The sequence below is a fragment of the Schistocerca piceifrons genome, chromosome 8 (assembly GCF_021461385.2).
Source record: "Schistocerca piceifrons isolate TAMUIC-IGC-003096 chromosome 8, iqSchPice1.1, whole genome shotgun sequence".
In the NCBI taxonomy this organism is placed as follows: domain Eukaryota; kingdom Metazoa; phylum Arthropoda; class Insecta; order Orthoptera; family Acrididae; genus Schistocerca; species Schistocerca piceifrons.
In genome coordinates, this window is record NC_060145.1 from 42638637 (window position 1) to 42663319 (window position 24683).

Genomic DNA, 24683 nt, shown 5'->3' on the forward strand with positions numbered 1-24683 from the left:
CTTGGCATTTCCCGAATTTTGTTGTTGAACCATAGCGACTCTTTTCTATCTTTAAGGGGCTCCGGAACGCCCTATACTTGTAATGTTAAAATAACGCTTATAAATTACATCTTTCCTCACAAAGTATTTGAGGTAGGAAGTTGAACTTTTTACAGATTATTTATTGGCATATGGGCTACAACTTAACACAGGGATTTTACAAAATTTTAGTTCGGTTATTAAAGATGATTTTTTTTTCAATTGTAATGAAAATTCACAACATTTTTTTGCAATTTTTTATTTATATATTCAAAAATATACAGTTTTTTGGAAAAAGGCTGTGTTAAGTTATGCAGAAGGTACTGTGTAACATTTACTGAAAGTTTGAAACAAATATGTTTGGAAGATCCTTAGAAAACATGTAATTAGTATGAGAAAATAAAAGTTTTGGGAATCGAGCGACAAAGATTGGATTAACTTTTTAGTGCATTCCAGGTCCATAGGATGGATTATCTTCATCCTCTGCAAACTCCTCCTCCAGCTTCCTCTTGTTCCTCCTCCTGTTTACTCTTGCTTGTATTTCTAGACTCTTTACAGCCCTGTATGCAGCCTGAAGGCGTTCCTTGTCTAAAGCAAGCATCGCTCGTTGTTTTGTTCGTAGATTTTGCTACCATTTTCTTCAGTTGCAGTTACTGCAACACTGTTCCAAAAGGTGGTCATGTATGAACACTTATCACATTTCAGTTGTATTTCACTAGCAAGTCCTACGTGCTTTATTATGGAGAGTTCCAGACCAACTTCACTACAATGAATACATCTTACACAGTTTGAAAAAATTCCTTTGAGAACCGACATATCAAATATTTCATTCACATCCGATTCGCCCATAAAACATTCATAGTTTTCACTCATTGAACCAAGCTTCTTCTGTGAAATATTTTCTTTCCCACTTTGACTGCTATGGGCAGGTGTACTTGAGAGGTTAGGTTCTCTCACTTGGTTATCGTCTTTATTGTTTACAGTAATAACACATACCTTTGGCTTTCCAACATTTCTCCTTTTCTTAAAAGCCTTCAGAGGATTTCTAATAACTTTACTTTTACTCATTATTATACTTCAACAAAACAGAGACTCAAGAAACAGAATTAATTACGAATATTTTCGAGATAACGACAGAGTAAATAAACATGAAACAATCGACAATCACACCAGCGATATATATTGAACCATCACAGGTTAGCCACAACACATACTTTATCTCACATCACTAAAACGTACCTGATGAACACGGACGTTAATAATAACACCATTTGACAGCAGTTTAACAGCGCCACAGTGGGTCACGCCCATGTAGAACACATTTCAAAAAAAATTTAAAAATAGTTGTAGTCTTCGGAACTGAATAAATTATATATCTATTAAAAGGTAATAGTCTGCAGATTCAGAAAACGCAAAAAAGTAAAAATTGAACTTTTCATGATGTTGAGCCTTTCCGGAGCCCCTTAATCCACGTACTAGGCACATAGTTTTCCAGACCAAGATTTACAATCTGCATAGAATTCTCCCACAATTCCTCTACGTCCATCTTACTGGAAGTACGTGATGTCAGTTCACTGTCCAACTGAGATGCTAACAATCGCTTATCTTCTCTTTCTAGCACAAACACTCTCCTAGCTTTCTTGATTGGTTTATTAACTTTCGTAACTATAGTTGCTCGTAATCTCCGCTGTCGATGATGTCGAGCCAATTTGAAGCTACAAGGTCTATGATATTTCCATTGCTGCTGAAGACAGTTTTTCAGGAAACGCCCCTTGACATTCCGCCTGCACTGAGGACAGCAATGTAGTCAGCGAATCTTATCACTGATATCCTTTCACTCTGAATTTCAGTTTCACTCCTGAAGCCCTGTTTTAAAAAATGGTTCAAATGGCTCTGAGCACTATTGGACTCAACTGCTGTGGTCATAAGTCCCCTAGAACTTAGAACTACTTAAACCTAACTAACCTAAGGACATCACACACATCCATGCCCGAGACAGGATTCGAATCTGCGACCGTAGCGGTCGTGCGGTTCCAGACTGTAGCGCCTTTAAGCGCTCGGCCACTCCGACCGGCCAAGCCCTGTTTTATTTCTGTTTCTTTGATATATGAATTGAAGAATCAGAGAGAAAGCCTGCATTCCTGTCTTACACCCTTTTTAATCCGAGCGCTTCGTTCTTGGTCTTTTTCCTCTTGGTTCTCGTGCAAATTGTATATCAACCGTCTTTACCTATGGCTTACTCCCATTTTTCCCAGAATTTCGAACATCTTGCACCAATTTACAAAGTCCCACGCCCTTTATATGTAGACATCTCTGTGTCTTAATTTTTCTCAAGTCTTGCTACTATCATCAAGCGTAACGTCAGAACTACCACTCTCATGTCTTCACTTTTTCTAAAGTAAAACTGATCCACCAACCAGATCCTTTGTTTCTCCCTTCCTCTGAATATTATTCTTATCATCAGTTTGGATGCATGAGCTATTACGCTAGTGGTGCCATAGTTCTCGCACTTATCGTCCCTTGCTGTCATCGTCATTGTGTGGTTGATATGTTTCTAAAAGTCAGACGGTACGTCTGCCAGCTCAAAGATTCTACAAACAACTTGAGTTGTCGTCTGCTTGCCACTGCAACACTGATTTTAGAAATCCTAAAGGAATCCCCCCCCCCCCCTGAACCATGGACCTTGCCGTTGGTGGGGAGGCTTGCATGCCTCAGCGATACAGATGGCCGTACCGTATGTGCAACCACAACGGAGGGGTATCTGTTGAGAGGCCAGACAAACGTGTGGTTCCTGAAGAGAGGCAGCAGCCTTTTCAAAAGATGCTGGGGCAACAGTCTGGATGATTGACTGATCTGGCCTTGTAACACTAACAAAAAGGGCATTGCTTTGCTGGTACTGAGAACGGCTGAAAGCAAGGGGAAACTACAGCCGTCATTTTTCCCGAGGGCATGCAGCTTTACTGTATGGTTAAATGATGATGGCGTCCTCTTGACTAAAATATTCCGGAGTAAAATAGTCCCCCATTTGGATCTCCGGGCGGGGACTACTCAAGAGGACGTCGTTATCAGGAGAAGGAAAACTAGCGTTCTACGGATCGGAGCGTGGAATGTCAGATCCCTTAATCGGGCAGGTAGGTTAGAAAATTAAAAAAGGGCAATGGATAAGTTAAAGTTAGATAAAGTGGGAATTAGTGAAGTTCGGTGGCAGGAGGAACAAGACTTTTGGTCAGGTCATTACAGGGTTATAAATACAAAATCAAATAGGGGTAATGCAGGAGTAGGTTTAATAATGAATAAAAAAATAGGAGTGCGGGTTAGCTACTACAAACAGCATAGTGAACGCATTAATGTGGCCAAGATAGACACAAAGCCCATGCCTACTACATTAGTACAAGTTTATATGCCAACTAGCTCTGCAGATGATGAAGAAATAGATGAAATGTATGATGAGATAAAAGAAATTATTCAGGTAGTGAAGGGAGACGAAAATTTAATGGTCATGGGTGATTGCAATTCGTCAGCAGGAAAAGGGAGAGAAGGAAACATAGTAGGTGAATATGGATTGGGGGGAAGAAATGAAAGAGGAAGCCGCCTTGTAGAATTTTGCACAGAGCATAACTTAATCATAGCTAACACTTGGTTCAAGAATCATAAAAGAAGGTTATATACAGGGAAGAATCCTGGAGGTACTAAAAGGTATCAGATAGATTATATAATGGTAAGACAGAGATTTAACAACCAGGTTTTAAATTGTAAGACATTTCCATGGGCGGATGTGGATTCTGACCACAATCTATTGGTTATGAACTGCAGATTGAAACTGAAGAAACTGCAAATGGTGGGAATTTAAGGAGATGGGACCTGGATAAACTGAAAGAACCAGAGGTTGTACAGAGTTTCAGGGAGAGCATAACGGAACAATTGACAGGAATGGGAGAAAGAAATGCAGTTGAAGAAGAATGAGTAGTTCTGAGGGATGAAGCAGTGAAGGCAGCAGAGGATCAAGTAGGTAAAAATACGAGGGCTAGTAGAGATCCTTTGGTAACAGAAGGAAAAGTTGCATGTAATTGACGAAAGGAGAAAATATAAAAATGCAGTAAATGAAGCAGGCAAAAAGGAATACAAACGTCTCAAAAATGAAATGGACAGCAAGTGCAAAATGGCTAAGCAAGGATGGCTAGAGGACAAATGTAAGGATGTAGAGGCTTATGTCACTAGGCGTAAGGTAGATACTGCCTACAGGAAAATTAAAGAGACCTTTGGAGAAAAGAGAACCACTTGCATGAATATCAATAGCTCAGATGGCAACCCAGTTCTAAGCAAAGAAGGGAAAGCAGAAAGGTGGAAGGAGTATATAGAGTGTCTGTACAAGGGCGATGTACTTGAGGACAATATTATGGAAATGGAAGAGGATGTAGATGAAGATGAAATGGGAGCACTGAAAGACCTGAGTCGAAACAAGGCCACCCGGAGTAGACAACATTCCATTAGAACTACTGACAGCCTTGGGAGAGCCAGTCCTGACAAAACTATACCATCTGGTGAGCATGATGTATGAAACAGGCGAAATACCCTCAGACTTCAAGAAGAATATAATAATTCCAATCCCAAAGAAAGCAGGCGTTGACAGATGTGAAAATTACCGAACCATCAGTTTAATAAATCACTGATGCAAAATACTAACACGAATTCTTTACAGATGAATGCGAAAACTGGTAGAAGCTGACCTCGGGGAAGATCAGTTTGGATTCCATAGAAATGTTGGAACACGTGAGGCAACACTGACATTACGACTTATTTTAGAAGAAAGAATATGGAAAGGCAAACCTACGTTTCTAGCATTTGTAGACGTAGGAAAGCTTTTGACAATGCTGACTGGAATACTCTCTTTCTAATTCTAAAGGTGACAGGGGTAAAATACAGGAAGCGAAAGGCCATTTACAATTTGTACAGAAACCAGATCGCAGTTATAAGAGTCGAGGGGCATGAAAGAGAAGCAGTGGTTGGGAAAGGAGTGAGGCAGGGTTGTAGCCTCTCCCCGATGTTATTCAATCTGTATATTGAGCAAGCAGTAAAGGAAACAAAAGAAAAATTCGGAGTAGGTATCAAAATTCATGGAGAAGATGTAAAAACTTTTAGGTTCGCCGATGACATTGTAATTCTGTCAGAGACAGCAAAGAACTTGGAAGAGCAGTTGAACGGAATGGACAGTGTCTTCAAAGGAGGATATCAGATGAACATCAACAAAAGCAAAACGAGGATAATGGAATGTAGTCAAATTAAATCAGGTGATGCTGAGGGAATTAGATTAGGAAATGAGACACTTAAAGTAGTAAAGGAGTTTTGCTATTTAGGGAGCAAAATAACTGATGATAGTCGAAGTAGAGAGGATATAAAATGTAGACTGGCAATGGGAAGGAAAGCGTTTCTGAAGAAGAGAAATTTGTTAACATCGAGTATAGCTTTAAATGTCAGGAAGTCGTTTCTGAAAGTATTTGTCTGGAGTGTAGCCATGTATGGAAGTGAAACATGGACGATAACTAGTTTGGACAAGAAGACAATAGAAGCTTTCGAAATGTGGTGCTACAGAAGAATGCTGAAGATAAGGTGGGTAGATCACGTAACTAATGAGGAGGTATTGAATAGAATTGGGGAGAAGAGGAGCTTGTGGCACAACTTGACTAGAAGAAGGGATCGGTTGGTAGGACATGTTTTGAGGCATCAAGGGATCACCAATTTAGCATTGGAGGGTACCGTGGAGGGTAAAAATCGTAGAAGGAGACCAAGAGATGAATACACTAAGCAGATTCAGAAGGATGTAGGTTGCAGTAGGTACTGGGAGATGAAGGAGCTTGCACAGGATAGAGTAGCATGGAGAGCTGCATCAAACCAGTCTCAGGACTGAAGACCACAACAACAACAAAGGAATATTATCCGTCCCTTATGCGTTATTTAATCGCAAGTCTTGCAAAGCTCTGCTAATTTCTAAATCTAATTCTGGATCCCCTATGTCTTCCATTTTCATGTCTCACACTTCTTCTTTCATTACGTCACCAGAGAAGCCCTCTCCCTCATATAGACCTGCAGCGCGTTGTTCCCAACCATTTGCTCTCTCCTCTGCCTTTGACAGGGCAATTCTTCTTACATTCTCCATTTTGAAGCCTTTGCTTCTTATTTCAGGGAATGCTTTTTTGACCTTACAATATACCGAATCGGCCCTTCATAGAGGTGTCCGTTTCTCTTCAGATGAACTGTGTGGCACCTGCCAGACTGAGATACATTGGAAAAATCCTCCGGAACCACAAAGGAGGTAGCTTACAAATCCTTCCTTCTGCCAATGCATGAATACTGCTCCTCAGCCTCGGATCCGTTCCACATGGGACCGATAGACAAAATAGAGAAGATGCAAAGAACAGCAGCATGTTTCATTACAGGGCCATTTAGTAAGCGCGAGAGCGTCACATACACTACTGGCCAAGAAGAATGCAGATGATAAACGGGCTTTCATTGGACAAATATATTATACTAGAACTGACGTGTGATTACATTTTCACGCAATTTGTGTGCATAGATCCTGAGAAATCAGTGCCCAGAACAACCATCTCTGGCCGTAATAACGGCCTTGATACGCCTGGGCATTGAGTCAAACAGAGCTTGGGTGGCGTGTACAGGTACAGCTGACCATTCAGCTTCAACACGATGTCACAGTTAATCAAGAGTAGTGACTGGCGTATTGTGACGAGCCAGTTGCTCGGCCACCATTGACCAGACGTTTTCAATTGGTGAGAGATCTGGAGAATGTGCTGGCCAGGGCAGCAGTCGAACATTTTCTGTATCCAGAAAGGCCCGTACGGGTCCTGCAACATGCGGTCGTGCATTATCCTACTGAAATGTAGTGTTTCGCAGAGATCGAATGAATGATAGAGCCACGGGTCGTAACACATCTGAAATGTAACGTCCACTGTTCAAAGTGCCGTCAATACGAACAAGAGGTGACCGAGACGTGTAACCAATGGCACCCCATACCATCACGCCGGGTGGTACGCCAGTATGGCGATGACGAATACACGCTCCCAATGGGCGTTCACCGCGATGTCACCAAACACGGATGCGACCATCATGATGCTGTAAACAGAACTTGGATTCATCCAAAAAATGACGTTTTGCCATTCGTGCACCCAGGTTCGTCTTTGAGTACACCATCGCAGGCGCTCCTGTCTGTGATGCAGCGTCAAGGGTAACCGCAGCCATGGTCTCCGAGCTGATAGTCCACGCTGCTGCAAACGTCGTCGAACTGTTCGTGCAGATGGTTGTTGTCTTGCAAACGTCCCCATCTGTTGACTCAGGGATCGAGACGTGGCTGCACGATCCGTTACAGCCATGCGGATAAGATGCCTGTCATCTCGACTGCTAGTAATACGAGGCCGTTGGGATCCAGCACGGCGTTCCGTATTACCCTCCTGAACCCACCGATTCCATATGCTGCTAACAGTCATTGGATGTCGACCAAGGCGAGCAGCAATGTCGCGATACGATAAACCGCATTCGCGTTAGGCTACAATCCGACCTTTATCAAAGTCGGAAACGTGATGGTACGCATTTCTCCTCCTTACACGAGGCATCACAACAACGTTTCACCAGGCAACGCCGGTCAGCTTCTGTTCGTGTATGAGAATTCGGTTGGAAACTTTCCTCATGTCAGCACGTTGTAGGTGTCGCCACCGGCGCCAACCTTGTGTGAATGCTCTGAATAGCTAATCATTTGCACATAACAGCATCTTCTTCCTGTCGGTTAAATTTTGCGTCTGTAACACGTCATCTTTGTGGTGTAGCGATTTTAATGGCCAGTAGTGTAGAAGCTCAGCCAGCTCAAGAGGTAGGCGCCGTAAGAGAGGTGTTATGCATAACGAGAGCGTACGTTGCCAGCAGTGTCGACGAACACGATTGCTTTCCCCTTTTTCTCGCGAAGTGACAATGAACGTAAAATCAGATTCAGGCTCACACGTGGGCTTTCTATCAATCGTTTTTCCCGCGACTGGAACAGGAAATGGATGAGTGACAGCGGTACATAAAGTACCCACCGTCGCACACCGTAACGCTCGTTTTAAACGAGCAACTTTCTGGCCAAAGTCGACTACTCGAAGTGAGTGTGCTTCGCGTGCCTGCGTGTAAATCAAAAACTACCACGACGCGTGTGTGTCTATGACTTCGATGATCTATAGATTGTGCCGAGTGTGGAGTTCTAAATGTCCGACTATGCTACACACTACGCGTGCGCAGAGACAAGGGACTAGACGGCATCTGCTAACATCGAAAGTTATAACCTAATCTGGTCGGCCTCACTTCTGTTATAGAAACTTATTTTGTGCTTCCGTGTTTTTTTTTTGAAGCTTTATTATGTAATTTGCTTAGTTTTCATGACACATTAAAAAGTTATGTAAGGTCCTGGTAGTTTTTCCTACTACATCTACATCTTTATGGATACTCAACTAATCACATTTTAAGTGCCTGGCAATGGTTTCATGAACCCCCTTCACAATTTTTTATTATTCCAATTCCGTATGTCCGCAGCTCGTGGTCTCGCGGTAGCCTTCTCGCTCTCCGATCACGGGGTTCTGGGTTCGATTCCCGGCGGAGTCAGGGATTTTCACCTGCCCCGAGATGTCTGGGTGTTGTTGTCTCTTCTTCATCATCATCGTCATTCATCCCCATAACGGTCGGGGGAGGCAACGGAAAACTGCCTCCATCAGGACCTTGCCTAGTACGGCGGTGTGGGTCTCCCGCTTCGTTCCCCCACTCCCTGTCAAGAAGCATGGGACTTCATTTCCATTCCAATCTCGTATAGCTCGCGGAAAGAACGAACACCTATATCTTTCCGTATGAGCTCTCATTTCACTTATTTTATCATGGTGATTGTTTCTCCCTATCAAGATCGGTGTCAACAAAATATTTTCGCAATTCGGAGGAGAAAGTTGGTGATTGGAATTTCGTGAGAAGATTCCGTCGCAACGGAAAACGCCTTTCTTTTAATGATGTCCAAACCAAATCCTGTATCATTTCCGTGACACACTCTCCCATATTTCGCGATAATACAAAACGTGCTGCCTGCCCTTCTTTGAACTTTATCGATGTATTCCGTCAGTCCTATCTGGTAAGGATCCCACACCGAGCAGCGGTATTCTAAAAGAGGACGGACAAGCGTAGTGCAAGCAGTCTCCGTAGTAGGTCTGTTACATTTTCTAAGTGTCCTGCCAATAAAACAGACTCTTCGGTTAGCCTTCCCCACAACATTTTCTAAGTGTTCCTTTCAGTTTAAGTTGTTTGTAAATGTAATTGCTACGTATTTAGTTGAATTTAGTGCCTTTAGATTTGACTGATTTATCGTGCAACCGAAGTTTAACTGATTCCTTTTAGCACTCACGTGGATGACCTCACACTTTTCCTTATTTAGGGTCAAATACCAATTTTCACACCATTCAGACAACGTTTCTAAACAGTTTTGCAATTTGTTTGGATCTTCTGATGACTTTATTAGTCGATAAACGACAGCGTCATCCGCAAATAACGTAAGACGGCTGCTCAGATTGTCTCCCAAATCGTTCATATAGATAAGGAACAGCAAAGGGCCTATAACTCTACCTTGGGGAACGCCAGAAATCACATTTGTTTTATTCGATGACTTTCCGTCAATTACTACGAACTGTGACCTCTCTTACAGGAAGTCACAAATCCAGTCACATAGCTGAGACGATATTCCACAAGTACGCAATTTCACCATAAACCGCTTGTATGGTACAGTGTCAAAGGCCTTCCGGAAATCCAGAAATACGGAATTAATCTGAAATCCCTTACCAATAGCACTCAACACTTCGTGCGAATAAAGAGCCAGTTGTGTTTCAACAGAACGATGTTTTCTAAACCCATGCTGAATGTGTGTCAATACATCGTTTTCTTCGAGGTAATTCAAAATGTTCGAACACAATATATGTTCCAGAACCCTGCAGCACATCGACGTTAATGATATGGGCCTGTAATTAAGTGGATTAGTCCTACTACCTGTCTTGAATGTTAGTGTGACCTGTGCAACTTTCCTGTCTTTGGGTACGCATTTTTCGTCGAGCGAACGGTTGTTTATGATTCTTAAGTATGGTGCTAATCCATCAGCATACTCTAAAGGTACCATATTGGTATACAGTCTGGACCAGAATCTTGCTTTTATTAATTGATTTAAGGTGCTTCACTACTCCAAGGATATTTTCTTCAACGTTACTCATGTTGGCAGCTGTTATTGATTCTAATTCTGGAATATTTACTTCGTCTTATTTTGTGAGGTCATTTCGGAAGGCTGTGTTTAGTAACCCTGCTTTGGGAGCACTGTCTTCGATAGTATCTCCATTGGTATCGCGCAGAGAAGGCTATGATTGTTTCTTGCCGCCAACATGCTTCACATACGACCAGAATCTCATTGGATTTTCTGGCAGGTTTCGAGAGACAGTTTCGTTGTGGAAACTGTTATAGGCATCTCGCATTGAAGTCCGCGCTAAATTTCGAGCTTCTGTAAAAGATCGCCAATCTTGGGGATTTAGCGTCTGTAAGATAGTGTTCACCTACAAGAGAGACGAAACACTTGCAAGCAAAAGTATTTATGTTTTCCAGAGAGAAAAAAACCATATACTGTGCAAAAATAAGAATGTAAACAGATAAATGTGTTTTAGCAAAAACTATTTCGGCAGTGAAAAAGTCAGATTATTGGACGAGAAAAATAATTTTGGCTGTTGTTTGGCACTTAGCAAGAAAACTAGACACAAAGGATAAAGAAAAAAGATACTGTTTACTTTCTGCATATTGTCTCACTGTTTGCAATTACATACTTTCTCGAGCAAATACATGCATATGGTCGGAAACGTTTGGATGACACTTTTCCTATTCTTTCAGTTCTCAGGAGTGCAGAGAAGTTACCACACGACCGGTGACAAGAACTTCCATTAGGAATTCTGCTTTAGTAATTGATAAAAATCTATTGACATTCCTTGTTCCTACTTTTTGTTACTATATTTCGATATTTTCGTAAAAAGTATAGGCCTCTCATAACCTCACTTTCACCATTCGGGTGCCAAACTGCACAGCAGACAGCTCTCACAACACCGGCAATTTTGGCGCTGACGGTGTATGTGTGTTGCTGTGTGTGTGTGTGTGTGTGTGTGTGTGTGTAGCGTGTGACGAGGGCCTCCCGTCGGGTAGACCGCTCGCCTGGTGCAAGTCTTTCGATTTGACGCCACTTCGGCGACTTGCGCGTCGATGGGATTGAAAGGATGATGATTAGGACAACACCCAGTCCCTGAGCGAAGAAAATCTCCGACACAGCCGGGAATAAACGCCAGGTGCGCTACAGTAGCCGCGCTTGTCTCGAGTAGTCAACTGAAACAAGAAAGTCGGCCGTGTAAAAGGGCCTTAACGTGGCTTGTAGGGTATGGATGCAGTTGTATAAAAGACAACACAACCATCCAACCGGCTGACGTGGTATACATCTTATCCCCTTCTGCGCGTCTTCGTCGCCCCCCCTTTTCCGCCGCCCTGCTCCGCGCAAGCACGCCCGCTGCTTCGCTGCCAAATGCCCTCCGTGCCGCAGGGCACACACGTGGGTCCCTTTGCTGGCCTACTTGTGCAGAGTCCCACGTGGTCGCCGGCCTGTGGAGAGGCGCGGAGGGAGAAGGCGATGCGTCACATCCACGCCGCGTGCTCCGGAGGGCGAAAGCGCCTGCTGACGGCTCGCGACTGGCGACTGGCACACCAGTAACGTCTGCTGCCGTAGGCCGGCGTGGCGCCAGCTGGTCTACAAGGCTGGGGTCGCCGACCGCTGAGTCTCATTCTGCCGCCGGCCTCCTCAGTTACGGCACAACTTGCCGGCGAGCGGAGTAACCCGGAGCAAGGTAGCGTGGCGTGGCTTGGCGTGATACCAACCGTTGCTCGATTATCGTCAGAAAATTGCCAGTCATTCAGAGTTAGCGAGATGGCCAACTGTTCCGCTGTGAAGGCCCCAAGGGAGTTTGAACGATTGCAGTGTTACACAGGCCAGTCGTGGAAGCTATCACTCTGTAGAATTACTACCTAACATTTATTAACTAAATAAGAGGGCATGCTGAGAAGTAATGCCTCCCAACTTTTTGTTCTGTTCTCGGTATATGTTGAGGTATTACACTACTGGCCATTAAAATTGCTACACCAAGAAGAAATGCAGATGATAAACGGGTATTCATTGGACAAATATATTATACTACAACTGACATGTGATTACATTTTCACGCAATTTGGCTGCATAGATCCTGAGAAATCAGTACCCAGAACAACCACCTCCGGCCGTAATAACGGCCTTGATACGCCTGAACATTGTCAAACACAGCTCGGATGGCGTGTACAGGTACAGCTGCCCAAGCAGCTTCAACACGATACCGCAGTTAATCAAGAGTAGTGACTGGCGTATTGTGACGAGCCAGTTGCTCGGTCACCATTGACCAGCCGTTTTCAATTGGTGAGAGATCTGGAGAATATGCTGGCCAGGGCAGCAGTCGAACATTTTCTGTATCCAGAAACGCCCGTACAGGACTTGTAACATGCGGTCGTGCATTATCCTGTTGAAATGTAGGGTTTTGCAGTGATCGAATGAATGGTAGAGCCACGGGTCGTAACACATCTGAAATGTAACGTCCATTATTGAAAGTGCCGTCAATGCGAACAAGAGGTGACCGAGACGTGTAACCAATGGTACCCCATACCATCACGCCGGGTGATACTCCAGTATGGCGATGACGAATACACACTTCCATTGTGCGTTCACCGCGATGTCGCCAAACACGGATGCGACCATCATGATGCTGTAAACAGAACCTGGATTGATCCTAAAAAATGACGTTTTGCCATTGGTGCACCCACGTTCGGCGTTGAGTACACCATCGCAGGCGCTCCTGTCTGTGATGCAGCGACAAGGGTAAATGCTGCCATGGTCTCCGAGCTGATAGTCCATGCTGCTGCAAACGTCGTCGAACTGTTCGTGTAGATGGTTGTTGTCTTGCAAACGTCCCCATCTGTTGACTCAGGGATCGAGACGTGGCTGCACAATCCGTTACAGCCATGCGGATAAGATGCCTGTCATCTCGACTGCTAGTGATACGAGGCCGTTGGGATCCAGCACCGCGTTCCGTATTACCCTCCTGAATCCACCATTCCGTATTATGCTAACAGTCATTGGATCTCGACCAACGCGAGCAGCAATGTCGCGATATGATAAGCCGCAATCGCGTTAGGCTACAATCCGACCGTTATCAAAGTCGGAAACGTGATGGTACGCATTTCTCCTCCTTACACGAGGTATGACAACAACGTTTCACCAGGCAACGCCGGTCAACTGCTGTTTGGGTATGAGAAATCGGTCGGAAACTTTCCTCATGTCGGCACATTGTAGGTGTCGCCACAGGCGCCAACCTTGTCTGGATGCTCTGAAAAGCTAATCATTTGCATATGACAGCATTTTCGTCCTGTCGGTTAAATTTCGCGTCTGTAGCATGTCATCTTCGTGGTGTAGTAATTTTAATGGCCACTAGTGTACACTGACGGAAAAAACCCGCAATACCAAGGAGCTGTGCGACATAAACGAAAGCTGTTAGACGTGTTTCTACACCAGAAAGATGATGTCCATTCAAATTTCGCGCCAGTCGCATGAGAGCGGCGCTAGTAGCGCCGCTATGAGGATGCAAATCAGGTTTGTTTAAACACACGCTGTAACGCTCGTGAGTGTTACGTACCTTTGAGTCAGGACGTGCTGACTTGATGTAGATCAAGAGTGCCTTTAAATCGACAAAGCGGCATTATCAACACCCCACTGAATTTCAACAAAATCGTGTAATAGGTCTGGATGTTTCATCTGTGGTATTGCAGAAAGACTTCGCAGGAATGCAGGCACTGTACATGAGTGCTGGCAGTGGTGGTTACGATAATGTACGGTCGCAAGAAGACCGGGTTCCGAATGGCGACGCGGCTCCACGGAGACGGAAGACCAGTAATAGGACAACCTTCGTGTCGCCCCAGTGACGTCATCCAAGATAGCGGGTGTGATATCAGTTGATGACGTCATCCAAGATGGCAGTCACGACGACAGCTGATAACGCAAGTGCCACACGACCCCTAGCAGGAAGTTTTGAATTTTGGTGGGAAGATAGGTCAGTTGGGCTACCTCCACTGATTAACCCCCACCCTAGAAAAATGGCGGGACGTTCAAATTCCATCAATACAATGCAGTACACCTAAGAAAATGGCGGGAATGAAAGGTCACCTCCACTAACCTAAGTCACATCACCCTAGGAGCTGGTGGGAAGTTTGATTTTTGGTGGTAAAGAAAGATCAATTTGCTTATCTCTACTAAGCTAGAAAATGGCGCGAAAGAAAGGACACTTGGACTAACCGCAGTCACCTGACCGCCACCTGATCCTAGGGATTCGTGGGAAAAGGAATCGGCCTGCAATGCGCTTCTGTAGAGAGGAAGGAGTGTGCTTTTTTTTAAATTTTGGAACCATTTATTTAGGGGTGGGGTACATTTATCACAGTGATACAGAACAGACGCTCTGATATGCCACACAGCATACAGACCTGCAAACTACTCCTAAATAACTCATCTATAATGCTCTACACACGTGCCTGCTAATTGTGAACTGTCAAAATAATGCACAGCCTACAGACATGCAAACCACACGTAAATAATGCAATACACTTACGTCCAGAGAGCTGAACAACTCGTAAATTGTAAAAATAATAATCCATCTAAAACACTCTGCAAACATTCTTGCTAATCGACAACTGCCAAAATCATGCACCAGTCTTTATTTAAACAATTAGAGACAGCACCATCATCCAGTGTGTTTGCCAGGAGGTCCGCACCCCAACTGACCTAGTACACAGTACCCCCACCAGATAGCACTATCATCCCTCTCATCAGTTCGACTGCTTTCTCTCTCATGCGATTCTAACGGGACATGTCTGATGCGCCTAGCCTGCGTGCGCACATAGTGATGTCACAGTGTAGTGCATAGTGCCAAGTCGTCCTCTGGCCCGCGCACCTGTGTGTTCACCGCTGCCAACGTTATTCCCATCTATACCTGCACTCCAGCGAAGACCTATTTGCAGAGTGGCTCACCCTTGCAGACGCTATAGAAAAACAGTTCCACCACTCGCGACATGTGTGTGTAATGCATATACTGATGACACAGATCATGCAATAGAAATCTGCTTGCAATTGTAATGGTACTCGTGCGACGTGTGTAGTCAGCATTCGCATAGTTACATAACAGTGTATATCCTGCATATATACAGACATCGCAGATTGTGCAATAGAAAGCTGCCCACGATTCAAATGGAACATGTGGGTGCCATTGCCCCCGGCCCCGACCCCACCCCAGCAGTGGCTTCCACAGCATCACTCTGGCATCCGAGGGTTGCCCTCCCTCAGGCTAGTGGGTTACGGCTGCAGCAACAACCCCTGACTCTGTGCTCCCAGTAAGTAGCTGCCTGCATCTCCTCTGCCATGACGTCCTCACCGATCATGTGAGGTACAGCACACACCCATGTCCACCTCACCACAGAACTAAAAGGCATGCTCACACAGATCCAATATGCGAAATGCCTCTGGAGGGCACATGTGTTTACCGTTGCTGACGCTACACCTATGGATACTGACATCACAGACCGTGCTATAGAAACCAGTTCCAGAATAGCACAGATTGCTTTCCTCCTAGTGATCATAATGGAACATACGAGCTGTATCCAGGCGTGTGTACCTGCCCCAGTGTAACTGACACCTCGCCACTAAACTTCCACGTAACGACTCGCCATCTAAAAGGATCTCAATGTTATTCTGACATCACATGGCTTTGTAAAATAAGAGCCAAGTCGACCTCTCGGAAATTGTGTAGTGTCCCAGGAATAGTTAACACTCGCTTTCGTGATGTCTGAGCTTGTATGCATGGAAATTCTTGCCCTAAAAGAACCTGTTTACGAAAATAGCGCGGAATAACGCCGAATGCATTTCTCATGATGGCTCTAACGTGGCACCCTATCCATCAAGTGTTACCCTTCATGCTTTCAACATACACAAACGTACTCACTGCTTTGTAGAGACTCCTATATCGCAGAACAAAGGATAACTTTTGAATGAATTGAGCATTGTGATTGGCTCTTATCGAATTTACCCAACAAATTACTGATGCCATCGGTGCGAAGCGCCATCTTCCGTTTCTTTCTTTCTGCAGATGGGACTTTCAGTGGTAAAATTATTTTATACAGATTGCTAAATTGCAATGAGAGCTAAATCCACAAAGTTGTCTACAGATGATCAAATACATATGAGACTCACAAGAATATTGGAAGCCAGGAACATATTTATCAATGTAACTACAATTAAATATTACGACTGCTGATACGATCTGACATCAATCGATGTACATTTAATGTCTCGTCTTGATGGCTGTGATTCTGGAACGAATCTCAGTATCTATAGTGCACATAATTTCCCACATTCTCTCATACCCTCACAGTTATCGATGTGCTGAATCTGTACATCCCTCACAATAGGACACACAGTCATCTTCTCTAGTCCTGCCACAACATAAACCACAGTAACTTTACAACGCAATATACACACTTTTTACACCATATAAACTACAGCAACTTTACAATGCAATACATAAATTTTATACGAACAGTGCAGTTTTCTTTTATATCTGTACAATGCCTGAAAAAAACTGGTCGCCATATTTCACCAACTACTAAACCCCGCAAAATGCCATACATATCATCAAATATGGAAAGACTATTATTCAATTACACTGCTCTCCCACTGAGGACAGGAGCTTGAATATTAGAGAGTGAAACCGATATCCAACCCAGCAATATATCATCGTGTACCGTGTTGATGTAGTAAACATACATTTCATATCCTCCACCATACATAATCATCCCTTTTACATCAGAAAGCCATCAGTGGATCGATGTCACTCTCAGAACTGTTCTACAAATTTGGCTTCATTTCTCCCCCTCAGCACAAATGCATTACTGTTTCTGGTCCAGACCTGCTTGCTTGCTTGCTCGCTTTTCTACACCCACCTCCAGACTCTGGGATTACAAGAACAAATCTAATTTCGCATGGTTTGCTAGAATGTCATACCATTTTCGAAGTTCTTCTCAATACCAAGCACATATCAATATCACTTGCATAGCAGTACCACTGGCGCGATATAATTCCAAAGATACAGACCAGAAATTATTTCTCCAGAAACCCGAAACTTTATCTAGGTGGGGCGTGCTGTAAACCACTGACTAACTAGAAACCTGTCATGTCTGCGAAGACATTTACTCAGCAACTCGAAACAAACAGAGGGTACTGATATTTCCAAATATTTCCACTCATGAATACTGATGTTGCTGATGTAGTAGAATCCAAATCACCCCTATAATTTACAGGGTCAACTAAAGTGTTTCTCATGTCTAGAGAACCAGGAAATGTGTCCTCCACATGCTACATGCACACACCACAAACGATCATCCCTCACCAAATAAAGGCGTGACATGTGCAGAAGCAGTCGACCGAACAATTAATATAGAGGGGGATAACGATCCAGTGCAAACGCACCTCCATATTCAATCTTCTCATATTTCCATGTAATTTCGAAAGCTATCCCATGCTATCACAGTACTCCACGTCAAATCCATACATTCCTTACGACTGGACATAGTCATTTCCTTTGCATATGTCAGAACACAAACACATACTTTATAAGCTTGATGCTCAATGTGAACATACCACACAGCCCCTACTACTAAGTATAATACTTCGTCAATAACTGATCACTGGCGATACGAGATAACACTGAGAGAAAATCAACCATGGGTGGACATGTCCCATGATTTTTTCTTCCGAGTGCTACCACTGTGTGAGAGCCATAATTGGCCAGATGTCAAAAGAATTTCGATCCCAACAACTACTGTATGTTACTGCCACAAGCTGTCATGGTTCTACAGATGCACACAAGTAAATTGGTTAAAAGCTGTACTGGCTTTATAAATAGAGGTATGACATTACCTCTGAATGAGGTGGTTTTTGTATCTGGACAAATACTGAGACGGTGATCGCTGGAGTATATGTTATCAGAACAGCAGCGCGCTTACAAGTAGCCCATGATGCAACCCTGTGTTAAAATAGCTAAATTTTGAAAGTTATTCGGCTAATGAGCGTGGTATGAAATAGGTATTTCCGACTCCCTCACGCTGCTAGATATTTAGCCGGTATGTGTAACGTATTCTGACTCAATGCCATGTCAGAGGTTCTGTGATATATCCACTTAGTTATAGGTGATGACTGATCGAGAAGATCACAAACAGTAGTGATAGATGATGTGCTGAATGAGGTCATAAGAAAATGTACACTATCTTCTCAGATGTCTAGTGTTACGCTATCCATTAGAAATGATGTCCATGATTTGGAATCAAGTCTTTCCATTCAAGCAGATTCCTGCACTGGACTGCAGCCACAAGTTATTCATATTTCTAGCACTCTCATATCTCTAAACGAGACACCTATCTCAAATCTAGCTGCTACAGTAAAATTCCAACATGATTTTAGCCAGCCCCTACACATCTTGCAACTGCTCCCATTCCTACAGCTTTCTGCATGTAATCGTTCCAAATTAGGCCAGGACTGAGCAGAAGTCGGAGAAAGACATACCCACCGCCTTCTGTGGCCCATGTAGAAACAGAACGACCTGAGTTAGTGCAACAGGATCGTGTTTTGACCATTCGGTGGAAATGTGCGCAATGTGGTACGTCTCCAAACTAGATACAGATACTACAGTCCAAAGCAGATCCGAGTCCATTAAAATCAATCAGCCCAACATGCTATCATCGTTATTCTGTACAATCCAACAGAGAAAAATTACGAACTATAAAAGCTCCACTAACTTTATCCAATATAGAACTCACCTAGATGCCATTGCAGGCATGATGATGCATAACTGCAATACGGATCTGGCGCAGAGAGAGTTGTGTGATTCTCCCAGAATAGCACTCCTAATGGTGTACCCCATCCCTCACCGAATTTACACCTCAAACTGCTGCTGCTACTGATGCCTGTGTGGCGCGATCCTATTAAATATACAAACACTACAGAGGCCACTTTAAGATTTTATCACCTATACTCCAAGAAAATGGTCATATCCCACAGAGTATACAGTAAGTCGCAAGAGACTCTCCCTCTGGTCCTGTTTAGATGTTTGAAACACTGTTTTCCAACACACTTTTGTACAAAGCTAAACATTTTCTTTTTCTGCCACGATTTCGAGACGTGTATCAGGTTCTAAACTGACATTAAGACGTTCTGATCCACGGCCTCTCGCAGAAAACTAGACATCACACTGTGTAAATCATGTTATTGTGGTGGCTACCATAACATCAGGTATCAGATAGATTATATAATGGTAAGACAGAGATTTAGGAACCAGGTTTTAAATTGTAAGACATTTCCAGGGGCAGATGTGGACTCTGACCACAATCTATTGGTTATGACCTGTAGATTAAAACTGAAGAAACTGCAAAAAGGCGGGAATTTAAGGAGATGGGACCTGGATAAACTGAAAGAACCAGAGGTTGTACAGAGTTTCAGGGAGAGCATAAGGGAACAATTGACAGGAATGGGGGAAAGAAATGCAGTACATGAAGAATGGGTAGCTTTGAGGGATGAAGTAGTGAAGGCAGCAGAGGATCAAGTAGGTAAAAAGACGAGGGCTAGTAGAGATCCTTGGGTAACAGAAGGAATATTGAATTTAATTGATGAAAGGAGAAAATATAAAAATGCAGTAAAAGAAGCAGGCAAAAAGGAATACAAACGTCTCAAAAATGAGATCGACAAGAAGTGCAAAATGGCTAAGCAGGGATGGCTAGAGGACAAGTGTAAGGATGTAGAGGCTTATCTCACTAGGGGTAAGATAGATACTGCCTACAGGAAAATTAAAGAGACCTTTGGAGATAAGAGTACCACTTGTATGAACATCAAGAGCCCAGTTCTAAGCAAAGAAGGGAAAGCAGAAAGGTGGAAGGAGTATATAGAGGGTCTATACAAGGGCGATGTACTTGAGGACAATATTATGGAAATGGGAGAGGATGTAGATGAAGATGAAATGGGAGATATGATACTGCGTGAAGAGTTTGACAGAGCACTGAAAGACCTGAGTCGGAACAAGGCCCCCGGAGTAGACAACATTCCATTGGAACTGCTGACGGCCTTGGCAGAGCCAGCCCTGTCAAAATCCTACCATCTGGTGAGCAAGATGTATGAAACAGGCGAAATACCCTCAGACTTCAAGAAGAATATAATAATTCCAATCCCAAAGAAAGCAGGTGTTGACAGATGTGAAAATTACCGAACAATCAGTTTAATAAGCCACAGCTGCAAAATACTAACACGAATTCTTTACAGACGATTGGAAAAACTAGTAGAAGCCGACCTCGGGGAAAATCAGTTTGGATTCCGTAGAAACACTGGAACACGTGAGGCAATACTGACCTTACGACTTATCTTAGAAGAAAGATTAAGGAAAGGCAAACCTACGTTTCTAGCATTTGTAGACTTAGAGAAGGCTTTTGACAATGTTGACTGGAATACTCTCTTTCAAATTCTAAAGGAGGCAGGGGTAAAATACAGGGAGCGAAAGGCTATTTACAATTCGTACAGAAACCAGATGGCAGTTATAAGAGTCGAGGGACATGAAAGGGAAGTAGTGGTTGAGAAGAAAGTAAGACAGGGTTGTAGCCTCTCCCCGATGTTATTCAATCTGAATATTGAGCAAGCAGTATAGGAAACAAAAGAAAAATTCGGAGTAGGAATTAAAATGCATGGAGAAGAAATAAAAACTTTGAGGTTCGCCGATGACATTGTAATTCTGTCAGAGACAGCAAAGGACTTGGAAGGGCAGTTGAATGGAATGGACAGTGTCTTGAAAGGAGGATATAAGATGAACATCAACAAAAGCAAAACGAGGATAATGCAATGTAGTCGAATTAAGTCGGGTGATGCTGAGGGAATTAGATTAGGAAATGAGACACTTAAAGTAGTAAAGGAGTTTTGCTATTTGGGGAGCAAAATAACTGATGATGGTCGAAGTAGAGAGGATATAAAATGTCGACTGGCAATGGCAAGGAAAGCGTTTCTGCAGAAGAGAAATTTGTTAACATCGAGTATAGATTTAAGTGTCAGTAAGTCATTTCTGAAAGTATTTGTATGGAGTGTAGCCATGTATGGAAGTGAAACATGGACGATAAATAGTTTGGACAAGAAGAGTATAGAAGCTTTCGAAATGTGGTGCTCCAGAAGAATGCTGAAGATTAGATGGGTAGATCACATAACTAATGAGGAAGTATTGAATAGGATTGGGGAGAAGAGAAGTTTGTGGCAAAACTTTAGAAGAAGGGATCGGTTGGAAGGACATGTTCTGAGGTATCGAGGAATCACCAATTTAGTATTGGAGGGCAGCGTGGACGGCAAAAATCGTAGAGGGAGACGAAGAGACGAATACACTAAGCAGATTCTGAAGGATGTAGGCTGCAGTAGGTACTGGGAGATGAAGGAGCTTGCACAGGATAGAGTAGCATGGAGAGCTGCATCAAACCAGTCTCTGGACTGAAGACCACACCAACAACAGCAACAACAACCATAACATGCCATACACTGGACAGTTTTAAATAAAAGACAGTTACAACATAAGGAAACTAGAAGAGTTTGACTGCGCTGTGCAGAGTTTCCAAATTGATGTCCGAAAGTGATTGAGAGCCTCTACATTTAAACTCTGCGATTTTATCACGGGGTTGCATCGTGGGCTATGTGTAAGTGCACTGCTGGTCTGATAATATACACTCCAGTGATCACTGTCTCGGTATTTGTCAAGATAGAAAAACCATCTCATTCGGAGGCTTTTAACCTGGATGCTTGTGTGCACCTGTAGAACCATGACCGCTTGTGGCAGTAACATACAGTAGTTGTTGGGATCGAGTTTTTTTTAACATCTGGTCGATTGCAGCTCTCTTTCTAAGACACAGCGGTAGCACTCAAAAGAAAAACTTATGAGACGTGCCCATCCATGGTTAATTTTCTCTCAGTATTATTTTGTATCGCCAGCGATCAGTTATTGATGAAGTATTATACTTAGTAGTACAGGCTGTATGATATGTTCGTGTTGAGCATCAGGTTTATAAAGTATGTGTGTTTGTTCTGACATATGCATAGGAAATGATTATGTCCAGTCTTAAGGAATGTATAGATTTGACGTGGAGTACTGAGATAGCATGGGAAGAGTATGTCAAGTCATAAGAATGGTACTGATATTTCTATTTCCAGAGCCACAGCCATCAATAGGGTGTACTTCCCATACTTCTCTCATTGTCGAATATTGTTCAACTGAGACCACGATCGTAACATTTAGTTGTAAGTATATGGATAAAATATATATGCCAGTGATTTCTTAGGATGATTGATTCTACCAGTTCGTGTGCGGCCTGCAGCACTGGGCTATTAAAGGAAGGAGCTGTCAGAATGGAGAGGACTGTTGGAGTGTAGGAATGTAGATGAATTAACCGTGTTGTCTTCTAGACGATCGAATAGCGAACCAATACTCAGTATAGGTTGGATACCTTTCGTGATTGCGTGGAAATCTGAGAAGATTGAATATGGAGGTGCGTTTCCACTGGATCGTTATTCCCTCCCATATAAATTGTTCGCTTCACTGCTTCTGCACATTTCGCCCCTTTATTCAGTTGAGGGAAGATCGATTGTGCTGTGTGCATGTAGCATGTGGAAGACACGTTTGCTGGTTCTATAGACATGAGAAACACTTTAGTGGACCCTGTAAATTATAGGGGTGATTTGGATTCTACTACATCACCGACATTGGTATTCGAGAGTGGAAATATTAGTTTCCTCTATTTGTTTCGAGTTGCTGAGTAAATTGTCTTCGCAGACGTGACAGGTTTCTAGTTAGTCAGTGGTTTACAGCACGCCCCACCTAGCTAAAGTTTCGGGTTTCTAGAGAAATAATTTCTGGTCTGTATCTTTGGAATTATATCACGCCAGTGGTACTGCTATGCAAGCAAATTCTTCTGTTCCCTAATCACAAGTGGAAAGTAACTAAATAAATAAGTAAACTTTCTAAGCAGTAATCACTGACGTGTCTGCACTTTCTTCCCAAGCCTGAGGTTCCTCTTTGTGAGTGCGAACGCTCTAAGTACCCCCTCAGTAAGTTTTAGGTGCCTACACATGTATTGGCTCTACAGTAATGCCTAACTGCAGAAGTCTAAAACAGAGCTGCACGAGGTATTACAGACTTGTCCATAACAACTAGTTCAGCTTTCTATTGTGCTGTTGTGGTCCGAAAGCTGGTTTGAAGCATGATAATCTACCCTGCGAAAGCCTCTTCACCTCTGCGTAACTGCATCGATTTCAACCTGTTTACTGTATTCACGCCGTGGACTCCGTCAACAATTATTACTCTCCACACTCCCTTCCATTACCAAATTCACGATTCCTTCACACCTCACATTGTCTCGTATCAGATAATTAGCTCTTTTAGTCAAATTGTACCATAACTATTTTTTCTCTCCAAATCGATTCAGTACCTCGTCTTTAGTTGTTTGACCACCCATATCCACAATTTTTCTTGAAGTACCACATCTCAGAAGCCAAATTTTCATCTTGTCTTGGGCAGAAAAGACATCTTAACAAACAAATTTAAATCCTATCTTTTTCAAACACCTCTTTTCCAGAAATGCTTTTCTTGTTATTGGTACTCTGCATTTCATATCCCCTGTACTTCGACCACCACCTGATTCTCTCAAGACTGCCTGATGCAATTCATCTACATTCCGTCACCTGTCTTATACTTCTGTTGATGTTCGTATGATAAACCCTTCTCAGGATATTGGGCATTCTGTTCGACTGCTGTTCTAAGTACCTTCCCATCTCCGAGAGAATTACAGTGTCATTGCGAAACCTCAAAGTTCTCTTTGGTTTCCGTTCCTACTTGCTCAGAGTACAGATTGAATAACATCGAGGATAGGTTACAGGTTAGTCTTAAGCCTTTCTCAACTGCTGCTTCCCTTCATATCTCTCATATGTAACCTCTGATAGCTTTCTAACGAGGTCTTTCCAGTCAAAATAATGAAATAACACAGCATTGCGAAGCTCAAAAATGAAAAAGAAAATTCTATTCATTAAGCGCTACTGTACGGAAGTTTTGTATTTGTTCTCTGCATTTGTGGCGAGCACACAATTTAACGAATTAATTATTAACGTTTTAAGAAGTTTATTAGCACTGATTCTCTATGATACAGCACGTATTATGTATGATGTTCATAAATCCATGTGAACCAGCTATTTTTTATCTGATCTACTGCTTTTTCTGACTCGATATCTCGTATTATTAAAGCCAGTTTTTCCTCTCCCATGTCCGTATGTGTGAATGGTGCCTGCACACGAATTTCCATTGAAGAGTCTGGCACCTGATGAAATGAAATGATGGTTATGGCGTCATTGACCGGGAGACCCAGTCTAGAGCAAGTGCAGTTCTTCCCGTTTGACGTCG